This window comes from Oncorhynchus mykiss, chromosome 12, assembly GCF_057628025.1.
Source record: "Oncorhynchus mykiss isolate SJ-2025 chromosome 12, ASM5762802v1, whole genome shotgun sequence".
NCBI classification, from domain to species: domain Eukaryota; kingdom Metazoa; phylum Chordata; class Actinopteri; order Salmoniformes; family Salmonidae; genus Oncorhynchus; species Oncorhynchus mykiss.
This window is the reverse complement of record NC_143033.1, coordinates 28,395,247-28,405,389: the sequence shown is the minus strand read 5'-3', so window position 1 is coordinate 28,405,389 and position 10,143 is coordinate 28,395,247.

The window sequence follows — 10,143 nt, the reverse complement described above, 5'->3', positions numbered from 1 at the left end:
CCATCACCCCTGGTTGATCCGCAATGTGGCTGAGCTGGTGTATGCAGTACTGCCTGACCGAAGAGTGTTCCTGGATTTAGTGTGTTTGTGTGAGCAAGGAGGAAAAGGAGGCAGGACGGTGCTAAACATTGTAATACACTCTATGAGAGAGGTACACACACGCTCACAGCGCACAGACCATACTGGAACAATGCCACATGTTGGAGCTACTATAAACAGACAAACACACATACACACGTATGCGTCTGTCCATTTTCTGCAGTTTGAAAACACCTGCCTCACTAATACTGTAATACAAGCACAAACTAGAACGAGTCCTTCAGAGTAGGACTGTATTTGGATCACCAGGCAGGCACTATGCTATGTCCTTCTACTATAGCGTCTCGTACAAAATTACCCTCCCTGTCAGAGTCCATATCTCATTCACTCCGCCCCTCTATCTTGGGTTTTGGCTTCATTGCTTTAAGACTACTGCTAAACACAGATTGAGCTCTCTCTAGAATTCAAAGTTATTATCCCCAAATCCTATGATGTTGAAAATAGTGTGTCTTATCTCATCTAATAAGTGTCTCCAGTGAGACTTCATCTCTGAAGACAGTGTGTAGTACTGTATGCCGTACAATGTTTTCAGAAAGTTATCTCAACTTGTCCTTTTAGTGTGTTATTGCGCATTCTATTTCAGAGTTGTTGGCAATTTTTTATGTAGGCTACAGTACATAATATGTTGCTGTGAAAAATAAAGGTTTCCTGTATATTCCATTTGTATTTATCCTACATCTGTCAAATACATGATGTTACAGGTTCCTTACAGGTCCATATCATATCAATTGTTTTTCCAATAAACTGAAATAATACATTTTCAGGGCCCCCATTTACAGTGTTCATTCAATATTGACAATGCTAAACCAAATGCAAACTGATAAACAGCTTAAACTTCTGATTAGTGAACTACTGCTTTAACATTCAGAACAGTAATGCTCTTCAAGCAGTATACATATTTTATTGAACCTTTATTTAACTAGGCAAGTCAGTTAAGAACAAATTCTTATTTTACAATGATAGCCTACCTCGGCCAAACCCTCCCCTAACACGGACGATGCTGGGCCAATTGTGCGCTGCGCTATGAGACTCCCAATCATGGGCAGTTGTGATACAGCCTGGGATCGAACCAGGGTCTGTAGTGACGGCTCCATCGCTGAGATGCAGTGCCTTAGACCGCTGCACCACTCGGGAGCCTCAAATGTATTTCAATACTCTCTATTGAAATACATTTAACCAAGTGAGTTACACTGAATTTGACAGAGTCTTTTTGTGAAATAATGCAATAGTATTTATTTAATGATTTAAGTCACTTATTGTAACAATAGCTTCCTATTAGATGAACGTATGAAGGTGTTGCGAAGGCCTTTGTTGATGGCCGAGAACATCCTGACAAAGATGGGGGGTTTTTGTTCCTTCTTCTCGGGGTAAGAGGTGGAGGGAAGACTTTCCTCAGGGGTAGCCGTAACAGCTTCGGCACTATGTGGGGTGCTAGAGACAACCGAGAAAGTTGGCATGAATTTCAAAGTATAAGCCTACAAAAATTAGGATTTAAAATGGTTTTGTACTCATGTTGCTAATGTTGTGGGACTGGGAAAAATAGTTTGTGATAAAATAATGAATAGCAGTTGGACTTAATGCAATACTCATCCTGATCTGGAAACCTACCTTTGGTCCTGTGCTTCATCTGCGGACCGGACCTCCTTTTTGTTGAAGCGCTATTTCCAAATAAAGTCTGTCTTAATGATTGTAATTCTTAAATCGCCACAATTTACACAACAGCAATTAACAGGGTGTCACGTTTTGACCTTAGTTCTTTTGTTATGTCTTTATTTTAGTATGGTCAGGGCATGAGTTGGGTGAGTTGTCTATGGTAGTTTTTCTATGATTTGCCATTTCTGTGTTTGGCCTGGTATGGTTCTCAATCAGAGGCAGCTGTCAATCTTTGTCCCTGATTGAGAACCATATTTAGGGAGCCTGTTTTCTATTGTGTTTCGTGGGTGATTATTTTCTGTTTTCTGTTGTGTGTCTGCTGCACCAGCCAGAACTGTTTTTGGTCATTCTCTTTGTTATTTCCGTGTTAATTTAATAAATATGGACACATCCCACGCTGCACCTTGGTCCTCTTCTCCTTCATACGTTACTAATTAAAGAAAAGACAAGTAATACCAATAATTGGTTTTCATGTTTTGTTGTAAGATACCCATATAAATACAAAAAACAATCATATCTAAACTAGGACCATTTCTGGTGTACCTTGAGGTTTATTTTGAAGTTGGCAATCTTTGGCAAGAATCTGAATCTCCCTTTGGCTTGTTTGACAACCTGAGGAGCACTGAAGAGACTCCAGATTTGCTCCTCAGATCCAGTGTCTATGACAGATGCCTCTATCATGGATGTTGTCATTCACTGTTGGACTAATAGCCACAGACACATTGTCTATCACTTGGTGACAGATTGCCCTTGTGAACAGGTTCATGGTATCACGTCTGATGTCTGTGCCCAGTGGGGAAGCAGCCATCGCTTCACTGACTCCTCAGTGAACAAGTAGATGAGTTCGGAGAAGGGCTTCCTAGCTTGCTTCTCTCCTTTCACAGTTAAAAGGGAAGTTTACCCAAAAACATTTCTGGGCCTTTTATAAAAAATTGCCTGGCTGTTTATCAGCTGACCAGAAAATGTTTAAATCGATTGTTTGAGTATTTAGATCTCTGTATTTTACTGTGAGGGCAGAGTGGGAACAGAAAATTCTTGTTTACATCTTCACCTTCAACCACGCCCACCTCGGAAGTCCCGACCTAGGTCTCAACTCGTGGCGCGCATTAATCTACTTCCTGGATTTCAATATAAAAAAAACAAAATACATTGGTTAAAATTTGCCTACTGAAATAATATCTGAAAATTGTGCCGAGAAAGTCATTACAAGCACTATTGCGGTCATGGGAGGCCAGATTTGTGTTTTTAGGAGGTATTTATGATGGACTTTGACTTTGCATGGGGTTTCTATGGGGAAGGCGGGGGTATAATAATTTTATTAACTACATCTAAATACTCAACTAATGAACCTAAAAACTGTCTGGGGTACCGACAAACGTCTAGGCAAGTGTTATAAAGGGCCCAGAAGTGTTTTTGGGTGAACTTCCCCTTTAAGCAGAATTGTGTCAGAGACGCACTTCCCGACAACCACCAATGTGATTAGTGGGATGCTATTCTGCTCCCGAATGAGGCTCTCAAGTTGATCCACAAGGTTATGGCACAATGAATGAATCTTCTCCCTTAAGATAAGTTCTTCCATCCATGTTAGATCAGCCTAGAGAAGCGATTTGCTGCAACACTTCAGGATCAAGATTTTCAATGATGATACTCACAACATCATTCATGTTTTCACTCAATGAGGCCATCGACGTAATATCATCCCTTGCATCAATACATGTGCTTCTAATGGTAGGGAAGCAATCGTCCAGCCACTCAGTTGAACTTGGAGTTCCTTGGTGTATATAGGAGTGTTTTCACATTACTGAGACCTTGAGGCTTTTGCTGCAGTACATAAATAAAGAAGATAAAGGCCTTTGAAGCCACTACTCCTCCTAATTGGCCTCACTGAGAGATTCTGCACAGATTATTAATGCAATTGTGAAGCAATCTCTTGTGACCTTTGGATGCTCTTGAACATGCACGCTGACTATGTAAAGACATTTATAGTTAGTAACCTCAAAAGGTGGCCATGGATGTGGTTGAATAAATACTGTTACAGTAACCTCAAAATGTGGCCATGGATGTGGTACTCATTTTAATGTTGAATAAATACTGTTACAGTAGTTTGTAAGATGGAGACGTGAATCCGACATAGCAATTATTCATTTGTAGACAAACTGGAATTAAAGCCAGACTAAGTCAGTGGCACATATGGAACTATCCTAGCAGAATATACATCTCCTTCAAATGTTGATATTTGGTTGCGTTAACGACCAAACACAATTCAATTTCCAGTTTGTCTACAAATTAATAATTTATATGGTGTATTCACGTCTCCATCTAAACGAAAAATCCAAGTTAAAGAATTGAACAAAATCAAGTCAAATCCAGCTTTAAATGCACTTCAAATCAAGTTTGATTTGATTGTCCTTTTCTTTAACTTTGACTTTTCGTTGAGATGGAAACGCTAATCAAACACATGAATTATTCATTTGAAGATTACATTTGAAATCAACCAAAGCTTCACACCCTAGGCCTATATGGAAACCATAGCTGTTGATGACTTCATAAATGCTATATAGGCCTAAATAGTATCATTGATAATATATGAATACATGGTTACATTTCATTTGCTCTATTAAACCTGCCTTTTGGAATGACTTTGATAACAACAGTGAATCAATTTAGTAATTAAGTGGAGATCTCTTAATAATCATTTGCATGATAGCACATTGGTAGTAGTCAGAGACAAATATCAAAGCTAAGCTGGGCTTCTTTAAAACACGGGATGGGACGCCGAAGGGATAGCTGTATATACAGGATATTTACTTACCAGTAGGAGGGGCTTTTTTTTCTGATAGTGGATATAAGGTTGTTTCAAAGGTAAAAACGCAACATATTTGTCTAAATTGAAAATTGGTTACCATGATGACATAATCCTGTGGTTGAAATTTCACCCTCAAGACAACAGTTTATGTTGATTACTTTTTGCAAATCCAATGTAGTTTCCAATTAGATTCCACATCACAATATGTTGACAAATCACATTGAAACAATGTTGATTCAACAAGGTTGTGCCCAATGGGATCTTTGCTTTGTATTCTCAGAAATCTCACGTTGTGTAATGTGTGAAAAGGTTAACCTGAATTGGGAATGTATACAGTGAAAATATTACTTTAGTCAGGCACACAGTTGAGGTGTGTTTGGTAAACATACTTTCTAGAAGAACGTGGAGTGGGTGTAATAATGTCTGCCACCGCCGATGTGGCAACTGTGTTTGTGGATCAACTCCAGCTTATGTTCAATGTCAATGGCAGTGGGGAGTCTTGACCTGTTGAGTGCACAGAGACTTTCCACTGCCAGGTCTCTTGGGTAGACCTTCTTTATTAAACCTCACCATGCGTTCCTGGATGCTTGCAATGGTGGAGAACTTTGATCCAGTCAGTGAGGGAGAGGTGCTAGCTTCTCTAGCGGCATCAAGCTCTTGTATGTGTGCAAGGGCCGGGATGAGGATCTCTATCCGTTATGTAGGAAACCGCTTTCATTATCTTCCTGCACATTTTGGCAAGGTGTACTTTGGTCGTGTTTCAATATATATATAAAAAAAGAGCATGGTATTTATTTTTGAGAGGCTGTGGTGTTAATGCTTAGTAGTCAATATGATAAACTTTATGTCCAACTTTCTATTAAATAATCATACATCAAATGTATCAAATGTACAGATTAACTTATGTCACATGCCCTCTTGAATAACCTTCTACTTTCTGATAAAAACACAAATGAACATTTTCAGTTGTTTTGTAGTGGATCAGGCAGGTTTGTTGTATATACAGTTGAAGTCAGAAGTTTACATACACTTAGGTTGGAGTCATTAAAACACGTTTTTCACCACTCCACAAATGTCAATTTCAATCGTTTACAGACAGATTATTTCACATATAATTCACTGTATCACAATTCCAGTGGATCAGAAGTTTACATACACTAAGTTGACTGTGCCATTAAACAGCTTGGAAAATACCAGAAAATAGGCTAATTTACATAATTTGAGTCAATTGGAGGTGTACCTGTGGATGTATTTCAAGGCCTGCCTTCAAACTCACTGCCTCTTTGCTTGACATCACAGGAAATCAAAAGAAATCAGCCAAGACCTCAGAAACAAATTGTAGAACTCCACAAGTCTGTCTGGTTCACCCTTGGGAGCAATTTCCAAACGCCTGAAGGTACCACATTCATCTGTACAAACAATAGTACGCAAGTATAAACACCATGGGACCACGCAGCCGTCATGCCGCTCAGGAAGGAGACACTTTGTCTCCTAGAAAGGAATGTACTTTGTCGCAAAAAGTGCAAATCAATCCCAGAACAACAGCAAAGGACCTTGTGCAGATGCTGGAGGAAACAGGTACAAAAGTATATATACCCACAGTAAAACGACATAACCTGAAAGGTCGCTCAAGAAGGAAGAATCCACTGCTCCAAAACCGCCATAAAAAAATCCAGACTATGGTTTGCAACTGCACATGGGGACAAAGATCGTACTTTTTGGAGAAATGTCCTCTGGTCTGATGAAACAAAAATAGAACTGTTTGGCCATAATGCCCATCGTTATGTTTGGAGGAAAAAGGGGGAGGCTTGCAAGCCAAAGAACACCATCCCGACCGAGAAGCACGGAGGTTGCAGCATCATGTTGTGGGGGTGATTTGCTGCAGGAGGGACTGGTGCACTTCACAAAATAGATGGCTTCATGAGGGAGGGAATTTATGTGGATATATTGAAGCAACGTCTCAAGACATCAGTCAGGAAGTTAAAGCTTGGGCGCAAATGGGTCTTCCAAATGGACAATGACCCCAAGCATACTTCCAAAGTTGTGGCAAAATGGCTTAAGGACAACAAAGTCAAGGTATTGGAGTGGCCATCACAAAGCCCTGACCCCAATCCTATAGAAAATATGTGGGCAGAACTGAAAAAGCGTGTGCGAGCAAGAAGGCCTACAAACCTGATTCAGTTACACCAGCTCTGTCAGGAGGAATGGGCCAAAATTCACCCAATTTATTGTGGGAAGCTTGTGGAAGGCTACCCGAAACATTTGACCCAAGTTAAACAATGTAAAGGCAATGCTACCAAATACTAATTGAGTGTATGTAAACTTCTGACCCACTGGGAATGTGATGAAAGAAATAAAAGCTGAAATAAATTATTGTCTCTACTATTATTCTGACATTTCAAATTCTTAAATTAAACTGGTGATAAAATCTGACCTAAAACAGGGAATTTTTACTAGGATTAAATGTCAGGAATTGAGAAAAACTGAGTTTAAATGTATTTGGCTAAGGTGTATGTAAACGATTTCAACTGTAGATTGGTATGCTGAAAATCTTTCAGAAGCGCGCAATCAGTGACATTCCTCATTGATCAGGATTTGGAAGCAGATGTCCTCTTCCACTCTGTTTTGGTATTTATCTGGAGACTGAGCTCTGGATGAACAGAATGCCACAGATAGACCTGAAGAACTAAATAAATTAGTTTTTATGAATCCGCACAACAAAGAGCACGCTAACCAAACAGTAGTACCGGGAAAAACAATATTTTAATATAGAAAAATCTTGAACCTTCTTCAGTACCATGGTCAGCAGAGGTCTTCTTGGCACTCGATTTCAGTTTGGCCTTCAAGAAAACGATTTCAAATCCCATGTTATTATGTGTAACATCAAGCCGAAGCAACCAATAATTTTGCCAACATAGACAGATTAATTCAAACCTAGCAAAGAACACAAATGACCAGAGGATGAATCTTACCTTCCTCTCTTTCTTCAGCTGAGCAACTGGCTCTTCATCCTTTTCCTCCTTCTCTATCCCTTTCTCCTAATGACTATCTTCCAAGTCCTATACAGTGTTCATCACAATGAAAGTAATTTGCTTTATAATCTGTATATAACTATGGATAACATTGATAAATGCCATAATAATAATAATAATAATATTTTGGTGGGTGCTTATATTTGTCCTATTTCACATGCACAAGTGTGTATTAATATGCATGTGTGAATTGGAAATGTGTTTTATGCATATCCCAACTGTCCTTGAGATGCCCTCAGAGTGGGGTCACGGCCAGGGTCTGCTATTTTCAACAGCAACTCTAGAGCAGTTGCTTAAGGGCACATCAACAGATTTTTCACCTTGTCGAATCGGGTATTCGAACCAGAAACCTTTAGTTTTTTTTCTGTGTTTGAGGGGCCTGGGTTGTGTGTTCCAATGGCACGTTGTGTTAACTAATCCAAGTTTATAATTTTAAAAGGCTAATTGATCATTAGAAAACCCTTTTGCAATCATGTTAGCACAGCTGAAAACTGTTGTGCAAATTAAAGAAGCAACAAAACTGGCCTTCTTTAGACTAGTTGAGTATCTGAAGAATCAGCATTTGTGGGTTCGATTACAGGCTCAAAATGGCCAGAAACAAAGTACTTTCTTCTGAAACTTGTCAGTCTATTCTTGTTCTTAGAAATCAAGGCTATTCCATGCGAGAAATTGCCAAGAAACTGAAGATCTCATATAACGCTGTGTACTACTCCCTTCACAGAACAGCGCAAACTGGCTCTAACCAGAATAGAAAGAGGAGTGGGACGCCCCGGTGCACAACTGAGCAAGAGGACTAGTTTGAGAAACAGATGCCTCACAAGTCCTCAACTGGCAGCTTCATTAAATAGTACCCGCAAAACACCAGTCTCAACGTCAACAGTGACGAGGCGACTCCGGGAAGCTGCCCTTCTAGGCAGAGTTGCAAAGAAAAAGCCGTATCTCAGACTGACCAATAAATTTAAAAAATGAAGATGGGCAAAAGAACACAGACACTGGACAGAGGAAGATTGGAAAAATGTGTTTGGACAGACGAATGTTCAGATCACAAAGAAGAACATTCGTAAGAGGAGTGCTTGCTGGAGGAGTGCTTGACGCCATCTGTCAAGCATGGTAGAGGCAATGTGATGGTCTGGGGGTGCTTTGGTGGTGGTAAAGTGGGAGATTGGTACAGGGTAAAAGGGATCTTGAAGAAGGAAGGCTATCACTCCATTTTGCAACGCTATGCCATACCCTGTGGGCGGCGCTTAATGGAGCCAATTTCCTCCTACAACAGGACAATGACCCAAAGCACAGCTCCAAACTACGCAATAACAATTTAGGGAAGAAGTAGTCAGCTGGTATTCTGTCTATGATGGAGTGGCCAGCACAGTCACCGGATCTCAACCCTATTGAGCTGTTGTGGAAGCAGCTTGACCATATGGTAAGTAAGAAGTGCCCATCAAGCCAACCAACTTGTGTGAGGTGCTTCAGGAAACATGGGATGAAATCTCTTCAGATTACCTCAACAAATTAACAACTAGAATGCCAAAGGTCTGCAAGACTGTAATTGCTGCAAATTGAGGATTCTTTGACGAAAGCAAAGTTTGAAGGACATAATTATTATTTAAATGTAAAAAAAAAAATCATAATTTATAACCTTATCAACGTCTTAAATATATTTCCTATTCATTTTGCAATTCATTTCATGTATGTTGTCATGGAAAACAAGGACATTTCTAAGTGACCCCAAACTTTTGAAAAGTAGTGTATTAAATTAAGATTATTTAAGGTATACTGTTATAAAAACAGATCAACACAAATCAAGCTTTTCACAGTTTTGCCTGTATTTGTTTCACCTGAGCAGGCTTCCTTGCCAAATTTAGGGCTGGTCTTGCTGCAGACACATGAGCCCCCAAAATATTTTCTACTTGAACTGCAAAAGAGAAAAAAACAAACAATGGTCACAATGAACAGAGGAGGAAACCAAGTCACCTGTCAAAAGGATTATCTGAATGTGTTATATCATGGTAGCAGAGCCATAGTAGTTGAGGAAAAATTTGACACTTTTTTTCTTCATATTTACCATTAGCAAGTTCAATGCAGTTCTCAATGGAGGAGTCTGAACAGCAGATACAGACGCATGTGCTGGTTGATGCTTAAAATATAGGGGGAAAAATACAGAGATAACACTAAGCGCATGGTATCTAATTTAAGGAATTCAGAAAAGAAAATACATGCTGTTTTAGCATGTAAGCATTAATAATTTTACTTAATGTGGGTGAAATCCAGACATCTCTGAAGCCCCCCCGAGCAGAGTTGTCCACGGACCTCCATTGGACAATTCTCTATCTGTAACAATACATAAGGAAGCCTGTGTTAGGACGTCCCCTGCTGGTGACTTCACCATCTCACAGCACTCTCAAGCAACTCACCCCACCACCCATCCCCCACACCCAAAACCAGGAGTCAATGGGTGATAAACTAACTCTCTCTGGAAATTTCGTTAACCTCTTAAAATGTAATGGCAAAATTTAGATTTCTGCCAAAATAGACATTACCAAAAGTAACTTCTAT